Here is a 20,624-nt window from a genome sequence, read left to right as displayed (position 1 = left end):
ATAAAAGTTGCTATAAAGTTGAGACATTAAATATGTACAAATACAAGTATAAAACAAAATGGTTGAAAACAGAAAGTAACACTCACATGTGTTCAGTCGGTATCAGGCGGACCATGCGGCTTGGGGGATGGGCAGCAGCCAAACGTCCCAAGACATGGGTTAGGTCTGTTCAGCATCAGAACTCCAGCTTAACTGACTGGAACTTGCTAGGAGATAATTATAGACTTGGGTCTGAGACCTCATAAAATGGGCGGTCTGGAGAGGTCCAACCTCCCTCTCTCCAAGTTAGGATTTGGCTACAAAACTTAGAATAGCTATATCTAAAAGAGAAAAACCCATACGAACACACATAGGGCATCATTATTTGTGATTTACCGAATAGAATCCGAAGACACCAAGCATGCTATACTTAGGACCCTCCATTTGGGAGCAATCCATACATCAGTTTCTGGAGAGGTTATAACTGTGAAAACTAGGAATTAATAAGCTGGCTTCGTGCCCTTCGCAGAAATGTGGGTTTTATATCTCTGCTGCGTATGGTTTTTACAATATGACTTGTTTTAATACTTCCCATATACTGGCATACAGCCTGTGTTTTCAACAAAGAGACCTTTTCCCCATAGCTGTTCTTCAAGAGGAAATGGACAGTTTCAGGTTACCAGCAAGCACAGAGCTCATAAGGACCTAAAGGAGGGGGCTGAAAGGGAGGCGTGATTGCAGCTATATGACAGGCTCGTATCCTTGATGTGTAGCAATGGGAGATTCTAGAAAGTTCTAGAAACATCATACTTTAACATACAGATCGTACAGACATTTTACATTACACCTCCCCCCTTTAGAGGGCGCTACGGAGGCATTACCTCTCGGTAATCGGCCTTGCGCACCTCAGCGGGTTCACCCCAGTGGTACAACCCATCGGCATTACCATGTTTCCTGCCCTTTTTGTGTTGTACAGTAAAGTCGTACTGTTGAAGGGCAATCCTCCAGCGGAGTAACTTTCCATTGGTTTTGGACACTGTGTGCAACCAGTTCAGAGGGTTGTGATAGGTAAACACCGTGAAGGTGCGCCCGTACAGGTAGGGCTTCAACCGTTGCAGTGCCCACAGCATGGCCAGACACTCCTTCTCGATGGTAGAGTATGCCACTTTCCTCGGCAATAGTTTCCGACTCAGGCACAACACGGGGTGCTCCTGGTTCCCCGAGTCGACCTGGCTGAGCACAGCACCGAGGCCAAACTCGCTGGCGTCGGTCTGTACCAGAAACGGGCGACTGCTGTCGACTACTCTCAACACTGGAGATCTGCACATGGCTACTTTCAAAGCTTGGAAAACCGCCTCACAGTCATCTGTCTAGTTGACTGTTTGGGCTAGCCTCTGCTTGGTGAGGTCAGTCAAGGGTTTTGCAAGGGCGCTATAGTCCTGCACAAACCGCCTATAGTACCCTACAGTGCCCAAAAAGGACTTCACCTGTTTCTTGGTCCTGGGGGTGGGCCAGGATGCGATTGCGTCCACCTTTTCTGGCTCCAGACTCATGGAACCCCCGCCTACCCGGTGCCCCAGGTTGTGGACCTCGCTCATGCCCGTCTGGCACTTTCCTGGCTTGATAGTCAGACCTGCCTGGTGAAGACGCTTGAGCACCTCCTGGAGGTGCTGAAAGTGTTCCTCCCAGGTGGAACTGAAGATGGCGATGTCGTCCAAGTACGCCACCACGTACTCTTCCAGTCCCCGAAGCAGGTGGTTGACCATCCGCTGGAAAGTGGCAGGGGCATTTTTCATGCCGAAGGGCATGACTGTGGACTCGTATAGTCCAAAGGGGGTGATAAAGGTGGATTTCTCCTGCGCCTCAGGGCTCAGGGGAATCTGCCAGTATCCCCGACTTATATCCATGATGGATATGTACCTTGCTTTTGCCAACCACTCAAGCAGATCTTCGATGCGCGGCATCGGGTGGGCATCAAAGGTTGTGATGGCGTTGAGCCCCCTGTAGTCCACGCTGAACCGGGTGGTTCGATCCTTTTTAGGCACGAGGACTACAGATGAAGCCCACGTGCTTTTTGACCATCGAATCACCCCCAGCCTTAACATCTCCTCGATCTCTTGGCGCATGACTTGTTGCACCGCCTCAGAGATTTGTTAAGGTGTTCGCTGTAGTGGGGTGTGATTCCCAGTGTCCACCTCATGAACCGCTAACTCCGTCCTCCCAGGTCGGTTGGTGAACACGGCCCGGAAGGGTTCCAGGGTTTCCACCAACTGCGACCGCTGGGATATGGTTAGCAAACAACTTACCTCCATGTCCTCAATGGACACATTGGCCTTGGCTTGGGCCAGCATGTCCAGGAGGGGATCTTCCTCCCCATCCTCGGGCAGGTTGCAGACCGGTAGGACGCAAGCTTCACGTTCGTGGTGCGCCTTCAGCATGTTGACGTGAAAGGCCTTGCGCCTACCCCGAGCATGGTCAAGAGTGACCACGTAGGTGACCGGGTTGAGCTGTTGGTGGACGACGTATGGGCCTTCTCAGGCTGCCTGAAGCTTATCCGTTGGTACGGGGACCAGCACCCACACCTTTTGACTCACCTGGTAGGTCCGCTCCTGGGCGTTCTGGTCATACCAGTGCTTCTGGTCAGCCTGAGCCTGCATCATGTTGTCATGCACCAACTGCGTCAAGGTCTGCATCTTGTCACGGAAGCGCATGACATAATCCACGATGGACACTTCTGTGGGGTTTGGCTCATCTTCCCAGGATTCTCTTATCAACCCAAGGGGTCCCCGGACTCGCCTGCCATACAGGAGCTCGAAGGGGGAGAATCCGGTCGAGGCCTGCGGAACTTCTCTGTAAGCGAACAGCAGGTGTGGGAGGTACCGCTCCCAGTCGCGCCCTTGGGTCTCAACCAGCATGCGGAGCATCTGTTTGAGGGTACCGTTGAAGCGTTCACACAAACCATTAGTCTGTGGGTGATACGCACTCGATACCAGGTGCTTCACCTGCATTTTCTCACAGAGAGCCTCCATTAGGCGAGACATGAATTGGGTTCATTGATCGGTAAGCATCTCCCTGGGAAATCCAACCCTTGAAAAGATGGTCACCAGTGCATGAGCCACCTTATCTGCCCTGGTTGAAGACAGAGATACTGCCTCTGGGTACTGGGTAGTGTAATCTACCACGGTGAGAAGGTATCGCTTTCCAGAGTTGCTGGGGACGGCCAGTGGGCCTACAATGTCCACCGCGATTCTCTGGAAAGGCTCCTCTATCACCGGCAAAGGAATAAGGGGAGCCTTAAGAGCAGGCCCCGCCTTACCCACCTTTTGACAGGTGTCACAGGATCGGCAGTATTGTGTTACATCTGTCCCCATCTTGGGCCAATAGAAGTGTTGAGACAGCCGTACCTTTGTTTTGCTGATCCCCAAGTGTCCAGCGAGTGGAATCTCATGGGCAATCTGCAACAACTCAGTTCTGAACTGTAGGGAGATGACTAGCTGTCTTTCCCTCAACCACTCCTTTTGGGAATCGCTGGGTACTGTCTCCCGGTACAACCTTCCTCGTTCCCAGAACACCCTCTCCTTATCAAACTTGGAGGTGGGCGTCTCGGCGAGATCTCTCATTTTCTCCAGACTCGCATCTGAGTGCAGAGCAGCCTGGAACTCCTTGCTGGAGGCTGCAAGAAGTGACGTCAGGGTCCCTTCCTTACTGGGACCCTCTGGAACCGGCTCTGGGGTCACCTCTGGTTCAATCTCTCCTGTAGCAGAAGAGGGTCCAGAAGACAGGGCGCTACCTGCGATGTGGGCACTCTGACTGCGTGTGACAGCTGCTATGTAGGCTGTCTCCCTGGGGATTTCTACAGACCCACCAATTGGCGCTGCCATGGGCTCTACCTCACCATCCACCCCCAACACTTCAGGAGCAGTGCTACTTATGGGTCAGTTACCTTCCTCGGTGGCACTGGACGGTTGCATGGCACTACCTTCCTCATGGTCCCCATGCACCTCCCCATTTCCCTGAGCACCGTTGCTTGCTCCTGCCAGGGGTTCCTCAGCCGTCTAACTCCGCAGAGTGACGGGGCTGAGCACTTCGGTACCTGTGGACACATCTACCGTTTCAAAGAAAGGGTTAACAGGTTCAGTCGGCACAGATACATCATCATCATTATTATCACCATTCCTAGGAAACGAATGGTTATCAGATTGCTTTGGTACATTCACATCACCATCAGCATCATACCTGGGGAAAGTGTGGTGTTTAGTTGCATCATTACTCATCAAGGCATTAGCAGGTAGCACATTCACCTTCCAATCATCATCATCATCATCAAAATCAGGGTTAACGTTACCCTTATTATCAGATTGGGGAAGGGTGTCAGGGACATAGTATGCAACCATCCTCCCCAAGTCAGTCCCCAATAAAACATCGGTGGGCAGGTTTTCAGACACTCCCACCTCCCTCAACCCGCTGCCAGCACCCCAATCAAGAAAAACTCGGGCCACTGGCAAGGGACAACGGGTGCCTCCAATCCCGGTGACAGTCAGGGTTTTCCCCTCAACAAATTCTTCAGGAGCCACCAGTCCAGGACGGATGAGGGTTCGTTCAGCCCTGGTGTCCTTGAGGCCTGTAGCAAGACGGGCCCCCACCTGAACAGGTTGAACGTTGTCGTCAATCCTCCCAACCACACCTCCCACCAAAATAACAGAGGTGTTGGGCCCAGAGGCCTTGGTTGGGGGGTTCTTCGGCTTTTCCGGACAGGAGGAATGGAAGTGACCAGTCCGATTGCAGTTGAAACACAGGCGACTGTCAGTAGTAGGCCTGGTGTTGGCAACAGGGACAGGACCTCCGGAGAGACGACTAGCTGGGGCACTGGGGTTGCTTGCAGGATTACCCCCTCTCCAGCTGGTGGTGACTGGCCTCCGCGTCTCTGGCTTCCGGTTGGCCTCATAGTTGTCGGCGATCTGCGCCGCTTTGTCCGCATTCGTTGGTTCGCGGTCCAAGATGAACTGACGGACCTCAGCTGGGCAAAGATGCAGGAACTGGTCTTTGATCATCAGGTCCCGTAGCTGCTCAAAGGTATCAACGGACAGTCAATGGATCCACTGGTCAAAGTGGATCCTGAGTCCTTGCACCACATCACTATAGCTATCATGTGGGCCACGTTGGAGGTTCCAGAACTTCTTTCGGTATACCTCAGGTGTCAGCCGGTATTTGGCGATCAGAGCCTACTTTATTGCATCATAGTCACCATCGGCTTCTGGCGAATGCAAATGCCTCCAGAGCTTTGCCTTTTAGTCCTGAAGTCAAGTACCTGGCCCATTGGACCTTATCCAGCTGGTACTGTCTGCAGGCTTTCTCAAAGGCACGCAGAAACGTGTCCAAGTCCCTGTCCTTTTCCATCATGGGAAAATGCTCTGGCCGGGGTTTAGGACTCTGGACGCTGGTGGGCTCACTGCTTCTTGCTGTGGGGGCATTCCACCCCCGCTGGAGCATCTCCAGCTCATGGGCCCCCTGAGCTTCTGCTTGGCGCTCGGCTCTCTGCTCCACTCTCTCCCAAGCTTGCTGGATCAGCTGCAGACGTCCCACATGGTCTTCGGCAGGGAGTTGCTGTAGGGCCAATTGCAGATAGGGGTCCAGGACTTCCCGGCTGGCGGTCTGCACCATCTGGACCCCTGCGGCTGCACCATTGGCACTGGTGCTGCCTTCTGCGCCCTGGCTCTCATCCCATTGCTCTAGAGCCGTGATCAACTGGGCTTTGGTCTTGTCGGTGACATCAATCTGCTTTGACGTGCACGGGGACCTCAGGGTGTCCTTATTGAGCTGCTTATAATAAGATTCTCCCTGCGTAGCCATGGTTGCCAAATAAAAGATAGAAAAGAAAAGCGTAGAGGAGGGAGGAAATACTCGCACGTACACATAAATGTCTCAGGACCAGTAAGCACTGAGTCTGTTCTCCAAAACCTATGACGCAGGATTCCCGCAGGAACCGTGCAGGTTTTTAGTGAGAGGAATGATTGCTCAAACCAAATCACTAATGCTCTAGGATTATCCCACCGCTCTGACACCAATATGTGACGAACGGGGGTCTCGCTGCCACCAAAACGCGACGGACAGCGGACCGTGTGTCACCAATATATCACAATCCCACCACTGACATGGGTGTATCAGCGGACGGAGGGACGTGACACACAGCCGGCACACGGCTATCACAGGCACAGTGGGGGCTTATCTTAGTTATCCCACCACTGGCATCATGTGACAAAAATGCGCAAGCTAACCTTGCTCTAACAATTTACCGCAGGGGGTATTTTGGATGCCCCACCATTGCTAACAACCTTCCAAGAACTGCGGGGATTTATGTATATCCCACTTTCTCAGTTCCACTTTGGAACTCGCAGCTCTCCTGCGCCCCCCTTACCCTCAGGTCAGTAAGGGAACTGCACCTAGGATAATTAGTCGCCGGACGGGCTGCTTGTTGTGCACGGACAATTAGGCTACCGCAGTAAGGGAATTATCAATGCTGTGGCCGCAGCCCCCCTTTAGCAATATAAGACCCTTCTGTCCTGCCAACTAGCCTAATCAATCACACACACCACGCTGCCACCATCCATGCTTTTCTTAATTCACAGAGTTAAATTAAGAGGGTCCGTGGCAAACCCCTGAAATCAGTAGCGATTATCTAAACGAGGCGCATAGTTCGTTTCTTAGAGCATGGAGTCAAACTGATAATTTTACGATTTATTCCCAAAAGGGCAGTGATTATACAGATAAAAGTTGCTATAAAGTTGAGACATTAAATATGTACAAATACAAGTATAAAACAAAATGGTTGAAAACAGAAAGTAACACTCACATGTGTTCAGTTGGTATCAGGCGGACCATGCGGCTTGGGGGATGGGCAGCAGCCAAACGTCCCAAGACATGAGGTAGGTCTGTTCAGCATCAGAACTCCAGCTTAACTGACTTGAACTTGCTAGGGGATAGCTATAGACTTGGGTCTGTGACCTCAGGAAATGGGCGGTCTGGAGAGGTCCAACCTCCCTCTCTCCAAGTTAGTATTTGGCTACAAAACTTAGAATAGCTATATCTAAAAGAGAAAAACCCATACCAACACACATAGGGCATCATTGTTTGTGATTTACCGAATAGAATCCAAAGACACCAAGCATGCTATACTTAGGACCCTCCATTTGGGAGCAATCCATACATCAGTTTCTGGAGAGGTTATAACAGTGAAAATTAGGAATTAATAAGCTGGCTTCGTGCCCTTCGCAGAAATGTGGGTATTATATCTCTGCTGCATATGGTTTTTACAATATGACTTGTTTTAATACTTCCCATATACTGGCATACAGCCTGTGTTTTCAACAAAGAGACCTTTTCCCCCTAGCTGTTCTTTGAGAGGAAATGGACGGTTTCAGGTTACCAGCAAGCACAGAGCTGATAAGTACCAAAAGGAGGGGGCTGAAAGGAGGGGTGATTGCAGCTACATGACAGGCTCGTCTCCTTGATGTGTAGCAATGAGAGATTCTAGAAAGCTCTAGAAACATCATACTTTAACATACAGATCTTACAGACATTTTACATTACACCCCGCATCAAACCCAGATAACTGCAGCCTGGCCCAAGTTGGTTATTTGCACCAGAACTGGCATCAAAGTGTGCACACAGCCAAATTTTACAGTTTTGAATAAGTAACTGATGTTTTTAAGGAGTTAAATGACTTTGGGCCACTGATGTCACACTAAGAATACACAAATAGTGATGCCCCGCATCAAACCCAACTCCTTCCAGCCTGGCCCAAATGGGTTATTGGCACCAGAACTGGCATCAAAGTGTGCACACATTCGATTTTCACAGGTTTGAATAAGTAACTGATGTTTTTAACCCCTTAAGCCCCAAGGGTGGTTTGCACATTAATGACCGGGCCATTTTTTACAATTCTGACCACTGTCCCTTTATGAGGTAATAACTCTGAAACGCTTCCATGGATCCTGGTGATTCTGACACTGTTTTCTCATGACATATTGTACTTCATGTTAGTGGTAAAATTTCATTCAAATAACTTGTGTTTATTTGTGAAAAAAATGGAAATTTGGCGAAAATTTTGAAAATTTTGCAATTTTCCAACTTTGAATTTTTATGCCCTTAAATCACAGAGATACGGCACACAAAAAACTTGATAAGTAACATTTCCCACATGTTTACGTTACATCAGCACAATTTTGGAACCAAAATTTTCTTTGTTAGGAAGTTATAAGGGTTAAAAATTGACCAGCGATTTCACATTTTTGCAACACCATTTTATTTTTACGGACCACATCACATTTGAAGCCACTTTGAGGGGTCTATATGATAGAAAATACTCAAAAGTGACCCCATTCTAAAAACTTCCCCCCTTAAGGTGCTCAAAACCACATTCAAAAAGTTTATTAACCCTTTAGGTACGTCACAGGAATTTTTTGAATATTTAAAAAAAATGAACATTTAACTTTTTTTCACAAAAAAAATACTTCAGGTTCAATTTTTTATTTTACCAAGGGTAAGAGGAGAAATTGGACTGCAAAATTTACTGTGCAATTTGTCCTGAGCACGCTGATACCTGATATGTGGGGGGGACCACAGTTTTGGTGCATGGCTGAGCTCAGAAGGGAAGGAGCGCCGTTTGATTTTTTCAATGCAAAATTGGCTGGAATTCTGATCGGACGCCATGTCACGTTTGGAGAGCCCCTGATTTACCTAAACAATGGAAACCCCCCACAAGTGACCCCATTTTTGAAACTAGACCCCCAAGGAACTTGTCTAGATATGTGGTGAGAACTTTGAACCCATAAGGGCTTCACAGAAGTTTATAAACGTACAGCGGTACAATTAAAAAATCATATTTTTTCCACAAAAATGGTCTTTTCACCCCCAATTTTTATTTTCCCAAGGGTAACAGGACCCTAAATGTTATTGTGCAATTTGTCCTGAGTACGCTGATACCCCACATGTGGGGGTAAACCACTATTTGGGCGCATGGCAGAGCTCGGAAGGGAAGCAGCGCCATTTGACATTTTTGGCTGGAATTGAGATCGGACACCATGTCGCGATTGGAAAATCCCTGATGTACCAAAACAGTGGAAACCCCCCACAAATGACACCATTTTGGAAACTAGACCCCCGAAGGAACTTATATAGATGTGTGGTGAGCACTTTGACCCCTCCAGTGCTTCACAGAAGTTTATAACGCCCGGGCGTGAAAATAAAAAAAATTGTATTTTTTCCACAAACATGATCTTTTAGTCACCAATTTTTTTATTTTCCTAAGGGTAACAGGAGAAATTGGACCCCAAAAGTTGTTGTCCAATTTGTCCTGAGTACGCTGACACCCCATATGTGGGAGAAAACAACTGTATGGGCACACGTCAGGGCTCGAAAGGGAAGTAGTGATGTCTTGGAATGCAGACTTTGATGGAATGGTCTGCTTTTGTCATGTTGCTTTTGGAGAGCCCCTGATGTACCTAAACAGTGGAAACCCCCCACAAGTGACCCCATTTTGGAAACTAGACCCCCCATGGAACTTATCTAGATATGTGGTGAGCACTTTGAACCCCCAAGTGCTTCACAGAAGTTTATAACGCTCAGGCGTGTAAATAAAAAGATCATTTTTTTCCACAAAAATGATATTTTTGCCCCCAATTTTTTATTTTCCTAAGGGTAACAGGAGAAATTGGACCCCAAAAGTTGTTTTGCAATTTGTCCTGAGTAGGCTGATACCCCATATGTGGGGGTAAAACACTGTTTAGGCGCATGGCAGAGCTTGGAAGGGAAGGAGCACCATTTGACTTTTTCAACTCAGAATTGGCTGGAATTGAGATCAGACGCCATGTTGCATTTGGAGAGCACCTGATGTGCCCAAACAGTGGAAACCCCCAATTCTAACTCCAACCCTAACCCGAACACACCCCTAACCCTAATCTCAGCCCTAACCTTAGCCATGGCCCTAACCCTAGCCCTAACCCTAATGGTTAAATGGAAATAAATACATTTTCTTTTAATTTTATTATTTTTCCCTTACTAAGGGGGTGATAACGGGGGGTTTGATTTGCTATTTATGGCGGGTTTTTATGTTTGGCAGCCGTCTTACGCTAAAAGACGCTTTTTATTGCAAAAATAGCTTTTGCATAACCACATATTGAGAGCTATAATTTTTCCGTATTTTGACCCACCGAGTCATGTGAGATCTTACTTTTTGCGGGATGAGTTGACGTTTTTATTGGTATCATTTTCGGGCATGTGACATTTTTTGATCGCTTTTTATTCCGATTTTTGGGACGCAGAATGAACAAAAACCAGCGTTTCATGAATTTCTTTTGGGGGTGCATTTACACCATTCCACGTGCGATAAAATTGATAAAGCGGCTTTATTCTTCGGGTCAGAATGGTTACAGCGATACCTCATTTATGACTTTTTTTATGTTTTGTCGGTTTTATGCAATGAAAACTATTTTATGTAAAAAAATAATTATTTTTGCATCGCTTTATTCTGCGAGCTATAACTTTTTTATTTTTTTGCTGATAATGCTGTGTGGCAGCTCGTTTTTTTGCGGGACAGGATGACGTTTTCAGCGGTACCATGGATATATATATTGCACTTTTTGTTCGGCGGTATGATAATAAATCATTATTTTTTGCTTCATTTTTTATTTTTATTTTTTAAGGGGCTCGATAAAGGCGTCCCACATGGTCTTCGGCAGGGAGTTGCTGTAGGGCCAATTGCAGATAGGGGTCCAGGACTTCCCGGCTGGCGGTCTGCACCATCTGGACCCCTGCGGCTGCACCATTGGCACTGGTGCTGCCTTCTGCGCCCTGGCTCTCATCCCATTGCTCTAGAGCCGTGATCAACTGGGCTTTGGTCTTGTCGGTGACATCAATCTGCTTTGACGTGCACGAGGACCTCAGGGTGTCCTTATTGAGCTGCTTATAATAAGATTCTCCCTGCGTAGCCATGGTTGCCAAATAAAAGATAGAAAAGAAAAGCGTAGAGGAGGGAGGAAATACTCGCACGTACACATAAATGTCTCAGGACCAGTAAGCACTGAGTCTGTTCTCCAAAACCTATGACGCAGGATTCCCGCAGGAACCGTGCAGGTTTTTAGTGAGAGGAATGATTGCTCAAACCAAATCACTAATGCTCTAGGATTATCCCACCGCTCTGACACCAATATGTGACGAACGGGGGTCTCGCTGCCACCAAAACGCGACGGACAGCGGACCGTGTGTCACCAATATATCACAATCCCACCACTGACATGGGTGTATCAGCGGACGGAGGGACGTGACACACAGCCGGCACACGGCTATCACAGGCACAGTGGGGGCTTATCTTAGTTATCCCACCACTGGCATCATGTGACAAAAATGCGCAAGCTAACCTTGCTCTAACAATTTACCGCAGGGGGTATTTTGGATGCCCCACCATTGCTAACAACCTTCCAAGAACTGCGGGGATTTATGTATATCCCACTTTCTCAGTTCCACTTTGGAACTCGCAGCTCTCCTGCGCCCCCCTTACCCTCAGGTCAGTAAGGGAACTGCACCTAGGATAATTAGTCGCCGGACGGGCTGCTTGTTGTGCACGGACAATTAGGCTACCGCAGTAAGGGAATTATCAATGCTGTGGCCGCAGCCCCCCTTTAGCAATATAAGACCCTTCTGTCCTGCCAACTAGCCTAATCAATCACACACACCACGCTGCCACCATCCATGCTTTTCTTAATTCACAGAGTTAAATTAAGAGGGTCCGTGGCAAACCCCTGAAATCAGTAGCGATTATCTAAACGAGGCGCATAGTTCGTTTCTTAGAGCATGGAGTCAAACTGATAATTTTACAATTTATTCCCAAAAGGGCAGTGATTATACAGATAAAAGTTGCTATAAAGTTGAGACATTAAATATGTACAAATACAAGTATAAAACAAAATGGTTGAAAACAGAAAGTAACACTCACATGTGTTCAGTTGGTATCAGGCGGACCATGCGGCTTGGGGGATGGGCAGCAGCCAAACGTCCCAAGACATGAGGTAGGTCTGTTCAGCATCAGAACTCCAGCTTAACTGACTTGAACTTGCTAGGGGATAGCTATAGACTTGGGTCTGTGACCTCAGGAAATGGGCGGTCTGGAGAGGTCCAACCTCCCTCTCTCCAAGTTAGTATTTGGCTACAAAACTTAGAATAGCTATATCTAAAAGAGAAAAACCCATACCAACACACATAGGGCATCATTGTTTGTGATTTACCGAATAGAATCCAAAGACACCAAGCATGCTATACTTAGGACCCTCCATTTGGGAGCAATCCATACATCAGTTTCTGGAGAGGTTATAACAGTGAAAATTAGGAATTAATAAGCTGGCTTCGTGCCCTTCGCAGAAATGTGGGTATTATATCTCTGCTGCATATGGTTTTTACAATATGACTTGTTTTAATACTTCCCATATACTGGCATACAGCCTGTGTTTTCAACAAAGAGACCTTTTCCCCCTAGCTGTTCTTTGAGAGGAAATGGACGGTTTCAGGTTACCAGCAAGCACAGAGCTGATAAGTACCAAAAGGAGGGGGCTGAAAGGAGGGGTGATTGCAGCTACATGACAGGCTCGTCTCCTTGATGTGTAGCAATGAGAGATTCTAGAAAGCTCTAGAAACATCATACTTTAACATACAGATCTTACAGACATTTTACATTACACCCCGCATCAAACCCAGATAACTGCAGCCTGGCCCAAGTTGGTTATTTGCACCAGAACTGGCATCAAAGTGTGCACACAGCCAAATTTTACAGTTTTGAATAAGTAACTGATGTTTTTAAGGAGTTAAATGACTTTGGGCCACTGATGTCACACTAAGAATACACAAATAGTGATGCCCCGCATCAAACCCAACTCCTTCCAGCCTGGCCCAAATGGGTTATTGGCACCAGAACTGGCATCAAAGTGTGCACACATTCGATTTTCACAGGTTTGAATAAGTAACTGATGTTTTTAACCCCTTAAGCCCCAAGGGTGGTTTGCACATTAATGACCGGGCCATTTTTTACAATTCTGACCACTGTCCCTTTATGAGGTAATAACTCTGAAACGCTTCCATGGATCCTGGTGATTCTGACACTGTTTTCTCATGACATATTGTACTTCATGTTAGTGGTAAAATTTCATTCAAATAACTTGTGTTTATTTGTGAAAAAAATGGAAATTTGGCGAAAATTTTGAAAATTTTGCAATTTTCCAACTTTGAATTTTTATGCCCTTAAATCACAGAGATACGGCACACAAAAAACTTGATAAGTAACATTTCCCACATGTTTACGTTACATCAGCACAATTTTGGAACCAAAATTTTCTTTGTTAGGAAGTTATAAGGGTTAAAAATTGACCAGCGATTTCACATTTTTGCAACACCATTTTATTTTTACGGACCACATCACATTTGAAGCCACTTTGAGGGGTCTATATGATAGAAAATACTCAAAAGTGACCCCATTCTAAAAACTGCCCCCCTTAAGGTGCTCAAAACCACATTCAAAAAGTTTATTAACCCTTTAGGTACGTCACAGGAATTTTTTGAATATTTAAAAAAAATGAACATTTAACTTTTTTTCACAAAAAAAATACTTCAGGTTCAATTTTTTATTTTACCAAGGGTAAGAGGAGAAATTGGACTGCAAAATTTACTGTGCAATTTGTCCTGAGCACGCTGATACCTGATATGTGGGGGGGACCACAGTTTTGGTGCATGGCTGAGCTCAGAAGGGAAGGAGCGCCGTTTGATTTTTTCAATGCAAAATTGGCTGGAATTCTGATCGGACGCCATGTCACGTTTGGAGAGCCCCTGATTTACCTAAACAATGGAAACCCCCCACAAGTGACCCCATTTTTGAAACTAGACCCCCAAGGAACTTGTCTAGATATGTGGTGAGAACTTTGAACCCATAAGGGCTTCACAGAAGTTTATAAACGTACAGCGGTACAATTAAAAAATCATATTTTTTCCACAAAAATGGTCTTTTCACCCCCAATTTTTATTTTCCCAAGGGTAACAGGACCCTAAATGTTATTGTTCAATTTGTCCTGAGTACGCTGATACCCCACATGTGGGGGTAAACCACTATTTGGGCGCATGGCAGAGCTCGGAAGGGAAGCAGCGCCATTTGACATTTTTGGCTGGAATTGAGATCGGACACCATGTCGCGATTGGAAAATCCCTGATGTACCAAAACAGTGGAAACCCCCCACAAATGACACCATTTTGGAAACTAGACCCCCGAAGGAACTTATATAGATGTGTGGTGAGCACTTTGACCCCTCCAGTGCTTCACAGAAGTTTATAACGCCCGGGCGTGAAAATAAAAAAAATTGTATTTTTTCCACAAACATGATCTTTTAGTCACCAATTTTTTTATTTTCCTAAGGGTAACAGGAGAAATTGGACCCCAAAAGTTGTTGTCCAATTTGTCCTGAGTACGCTGACACCCCATATGTGGGAGAAAACAACTGTATGGGCACACGTCGGGGCTCGAAAGGGAAGTAGTGATGTCTTGGAATGCAGACTTTGATGGAATGGTCTGCTTTTGTCATGTTGCTTTTGGAGAGCCCCTGATGTACCTAAACAGTGGAAACCCCCCACAAGTGACCCCATTTTGGAAACTAGACCCCCCATGGAACTTATCTAGATATGTGGTGAGCACTTTGAACCCCCAAGTGCTTCACAGAAGTTTATAACGCTCAGGCGTGTAAATAAAAAGATCATTTTTTTCCACAAAAATGATATTTTTGCCCCCAATTTTTTATTTTCCTAAGGGTAACAGGAGAAATTGGACCCCAAAAGTTGTTTTGCAATTTGTCCTGAGTAGGCTGATACCCCATATGTGGGGGTAAAACACTGTTTAGGCGCATGGCAGAGCTTGGAAGGGAAGGAGCACCATTTGACTTTTTCAACTCAGAATTGGCTGGAATTGAGATCAGACGCCATGTTGCATTTGGAGAGCACCTGATGTGCCCAAACAGTGGAAACCCCCAATTCTAACTCCAACCCTAACCCGAACACACCCCTAACCCTAATCTCAGCCCTAACCTTAGCCATGGCCCTAACCCTAGCCCTAACCCTAATGGTTAAATGGAAATAAATACATTTTCTTTTAATTTTATTATTTTTCCCTTACTAAGGGGGTGATAACGGGGGGTTTGATTTGCTATTTATGGCGGGTTTTTATGTTTGGCAGCCGTCTTACGCTAAAAGACGCTTTTTATTGCAAAAATAGCTTTTGCATAACCACATATTGAGAGCTATAATTTTTCCGTATTTTGACCCACCGAGTCATGTGAGATCTTACTTTTTGCGGGATGAGTTGACGTTTTTATTGGTATCATTTTCGGGCATGTGACATTTTTTGATCGCTTTTTATTCCGATTTTTGGGACGCAGAATGAACGAAAACCAGCGTTTCATGAATTTCTTTTGGGGGTGCATTTACACCATTCCACGTGCGATAAAATTGATAAAGCGGCTTTATTCTTCGGGTCAGAATGGTTACAGCGATACCTCATTTATGACTTTTTTTATGTTTTGTCGGTTTTATGCAATGAAAACTATTTTATGTAAAAAAATAATTATTTTTGCATCGCTTTATTCTGCGAGCTATAACTTTTTTATTTTTTTGCTGATAATGCTGTGTGGCAGCTCGTTTTTTTGCGGGACAGGATGACGTTTTCAGCGGTACCATGGATATATATATTGCACTTTTTGTTCGGCGGTATGATAATAAATCATTATTTTTTGCTTCATTTTTTATTTTTATTTTTTAAGGGGCTCGATAAAGGCGTCCCACATGGTCTTCGGCAGGGAGTTGCTGTAGGGCCAATTGCAGATAGGGGTCCAGGACTTCCCGGCTGGCGGTCTGCACCATCTGGACCCCTGCGGCTGCACCATTGGCACTGGTGCTGCCTTCTGCGCCCTGGCTCTCATCCCATTGCTCTAGAGCCGTGATCAACTGGGCTTTGGTCTTGTCGGTGACATCAATCTGCTTTGACGTGCACGAGGACCTCAGGGTGTCCTTATTGAGCTGCTTATAATAAGATTCTCCCTGCGTAGCCATGGTTGCCAAATAAAAGATAGAAAAGAAAAGCGTAGAGGAGGGAGGAAATACTCGCACGTACACATAAATGTCTCAGGACCAGTAAGCACTGAGTCTGTTCTCCAAAACCTATGACGCAGGATTCCCGCAGGAACCGTGCAGGTTTTTAGTGAGAGGAATGATTGCTCAAACCAAATCACTAATGCTCTAGGATTATCCCACCGCTCTGACACCAATATGTGACGAACGGGGGTCTCGCTGCCACCAAAACGCGACGGACAGCGGACCGTGTGTCACCAATATATCACAATCCCACCACTGACATGGGTGTATCAGCGGACGGAGGGACGTGACACACAGCCGGCACACGGCTATCACAGGCACAGTGGGGGCTTATCTTAGTTATCCCACCACTGGCATCATGTGACAAAAATGCGCAAGCTAACCTTGCTCTAACAATTTACCGCAGGGGGTATTTTGGATGCCCCACCATTGCTAACAACCTTCCAAGAACTGCGGGGATTTATGTATATCCCACTTTCTCAGTTCCACTTTGGAACTCGCAGCTCTCCTGCGCCCCCCTTACCCTCAGGTCAGTAAGGGAACTGCACCTAGGATAATTAGTCGCCGGACGGGCTGCTTGTTGTGCACGGACAATTAGGCTACCGCAGTAAGGGAATTATCAATGCTGTGGCCGCAGCCCCCCTTTAGCAATATAAGACCCTTCTGTCCTGCCAACTAGCCTAATCAATCACACACACCACGCTGCCACCATCCATGCTTTTCTTAATTCACAGAGTTAAATTAAGAGGGTCCGTGGCAAACCCCTGAAATCAGTAGCGATTATCTAAACGAGGCGCATAGTTCGTTTCTTAGAGCATGGAGTCAAACTGATAATTTTACAATTTATTCCCAAAAGGGCAGTGATTATACAGATAAAAGTTGCTATAAAGTTGAGACATTAAATATGTACAAATACAAGTATAAAACAAAATGGTTGAAAACAGAAAGTAACACTCACATGTGTTCAGTTGGTATCAGGCGGACCATGCGGCTTGGGGGATGGGCAGCAGCCAAACGTCCCAAGACATGAGGTAGGTCTGTTCAGCATCAGAACTCCAGCTTAACTGACTTGAACTTGCTAGGGGATAGCTATAGACTTGGGTCTGTGACCTCAGGAAATGGGCGGTCTGGAGAGGTCCAACCTCCCTCTCTCCAAGTTAGTATTTGGCTACAAAACTTAGAATAGCTATATCTAAAAGAGAAAAACCCATACCAACACACATAGGGCATCATTGTTTGTGATTTACCGAATAGAATCCAAAGACACCAAGCATGCTATACTTAGGACCCTCCATTTGGGAGCAATCCATACATCAGTTTCTGGAGAGGTTATAACAGTGAAAATTAGGAATTAATAAGCTGGCTTCGTGCCCTTCGCAGAAATGTGGGTATTATATCTCTGCTGCATATGGTTTTTACAATATGACTTGTTTTAATACTTCCCATATACTGGCATACAGCCTGTGTTTTCAACAAAGAGACCTTTTCCCCCTAGCTGTTCTTTGAGAGGAAATGGACGGTTTCAGGTTACCAGCAAGCACAGAGCTGATAAGTACCAAAAGGAGGGGGCTGAAAGGAGGGGTGATTGCAGCTACATGACAGGCTCGTCTCCTTGATGTGTAGCAATGAGAGATTCTAGAAAGCTCTAGAAACATCATACTTTAACATACAGATCTTACAGACATTTTACATTACACCCCGCATCAAACCCAGATAACTCCAGCCTGGCCCAAGTTGGTTATTTGCACCAGAACTGGCATCAAAGTGTGCACACAGCCAAATTTTACAGTTTTGAATAAGTAACTGATGTTTTTAAGGAGTTAAATGACTTTGGGCCACTGATGTCACACTAAGAATACACAAATAGTGATGCCCCGCATCAAACCCAACTCCTTCCAGCCTGGCCCAAATGGGTTATTGGCACCAGAACTGGCATCAAAGTGTGCACACATTCGATTTTCACAGGTTTGAATAAGTAACTGATGTTTTTAACCCCTTAAGCCCCAAGGGTGGTTTGCACATTAATGACCGGGCCATTTTTTACAATTCTGACCACTGTCCCTTTATGAGGTAATAACTCTGAAACGCTTCCATGGATCCTGGTGATTCTGACACTGTTTTCTCATGACATATTGTACTTCATGTTAGTGGTAAAATTTCATTCAAATAACTTGTGTTTATTTGTGAAAAAAATGGAAATTTGGCGAAAATTTTGAAAATTTTGCAATTTTCCAACTTTGAATTTTTATGCCCTTAAATCACAGAGATACGGCACACAAAAAACTTGATAAGTAACATTTCCCACATGTTTACGTTACATCAGCACAATTTTGGAACCAAAATTTTCTTTGTTAGGAAGTTATAAGGGTTAAAAATTGACCAGCGATTTCACATTTTTGCAACACCATTTTATTTTTACGGACCACATCACATTTGAAGCCACTTTGAGGGGTCTATATGATAGAAAATACTCAAAAGTGACCCCATTCTAAAAACTGCCCCCCTTAAGGTGCTCAAAACCACATTCAAAAAGTTTATTAACCCTTTAGGTACGTCACAGGAATTTTTTGAATATTTAAAAAAAATGAACATTTAACTTTTTTTCACAAAAAAAATACTTCAGGTTCAATTTTTTATTTTACCAAGGGTAAGAGGAGAAATTGGACTGCAAAATTTACTGTGCAATTTGTCCTGAGCACGCTGATACCTGATATGTGGGGGGGACCACAGTTTTGGTGCATGGCTGAGCTCAGAAGGGAAGGAGCGCCGTTTGATTTTTTCAATGCAAAATTGGCTGGAATTCTGATCGGACGCCATGTCACGTTTGGAGAGCCCCTGATTTACCTAAACAATGGAAACCCCCCACAAGTGACCCCATTTTTGAAACTAGACCCCCAAGGAACTTGTCTAGATATGTGGTGAGAACTTTGAACCCATAAGGGCTTCACAGAAGTTTATAAACGTACAGCGGTACAATTAAAAAATCATATTTTTTCCACAAAAATGGTCTTTTCACCCCCAATTTTTATTTTCCCAAGGGTAACAGGACCCTAAATGTTATTGTTCAATTTGTCCTGAGTACGCTGATACCCCACATGTGGGGGTAAACCACTATTTGGGCGCATGGCAGAGCTCGGAAGGGAAGCAGCGCCATTTGACATTTTTGGCTGGAATTGAGATCGGACACCATGTCGCGATTGGAAAATCCCTGATGTACCAAAACAGTGGAAACCCCCCACAAATGACACCATTTTGGAAACTAGACCCCCGAAGGAACTTATATAGATGTGTGGTGAGCACTTTGACCCCTCCAGTGCTTCACAGAAGTTTATAACGCCCGGGCGTGAAAATAAAAAAAATTGTATTTTTTCCACAAACATGATCTTTTAGTCACCAATTTTTTTATTTTCCTAAGGGTAACAGGAGAAATTGGACCCCAAAAGTTGTTGTCCAATTTGTCCTGAGTACGCTGACACCCCATATGTGGGAGAAAACAACTGTATGGGCACACGTCGGGGCTCGAAAGGGAAGTAGTGATGTCTTGGAATGCAGACTTTGATGGAATGGTCTGCTTTTGTCATGTTGCTTTTGGAGAGCCCCTGATGTACCTAAACAGTGGAAACCCCCCACAAGTGACCCCATTTTGGAAACTAGACCCCCCATGGAACTTATCTAGATATGTGGTGAGCACTTTGAACCCCCAAGTGCTTCACAGAAGTTTATAACGCTCAGGCGTGTAAATAAAAAGATCATTTTTTTCCACAAAAATGATATTTTTGCCCCCAATTTTTTATTTTCCTAAGGGTAACAGGAGAAATTGGACCCCAAAAGTTGTTTTGCAATTTGTCCTGAGTAGGCTGATACCCCATATGTGGGGGTAAAACACTGTTTAGGCGCATGGCAGAGCTTGGAAGGGAAGGAGCACCATTTGACTTTTTCAACTCAGAATTGGCTGGAATTGAGATCAGACGCCATGTTGCATTTGGAGAGCACCTGATGTGCCCAAACAGTGGAAACCCCCAATTCTAACTCCAACCCTAACCCGAACACACCCCTAACCCTAATCTCAGCCCTAACCTTAGCCATGGCCCTAACCCTAGCCCTAACCCTAATGGTTAAATGGAAATAAATACATTTTCTTTTAATTTTATTATTTTTCCCTTACTAAGGGGGTGATAACGGGGGGTTTGATTTGCTATTTATGGCGGGTTTTTATGTTTGGCAGCCGTCTTACGCTAAAAGACGCTTTTTATTGCAAAAATAGCTTTTGCATAACCACATATTGAGAGCTATAATTTTTCCGTATTTTGACCCACCGAGTCATGTGAGATCTTACTTTTTGCGGGATGAGTTGACGTTTTTATTGGTATCATTTTCGGGCATGTGACATTTTTTGATCGCTTTTTATTCCGATTTTTGGGACGCAGAATGAACAAAAACCAGCGTTTCATGAATTTCTTTTGGGGGTGCATTTA

The sequence above is a fragment of the Dendrobates tinctorius genome, unplaced genomic scaffold, assembly GCF_039654945.1.
Source record: "Dendrobates tinctorius isolate UK_male_01 unplaced genomic scaffold, ASM3965494v1 ptg000188l, whole genome shotgun sequence".
Taxonomy (NCBI): Eukaryota; Metazoa; Chordata; class Amphibia; order Anura; family Dendrobatidae; genus Dendrobates; species Dendrobates tinctorius.
This window is presented reverse-complemented; position numbering follows the sequence as displayed.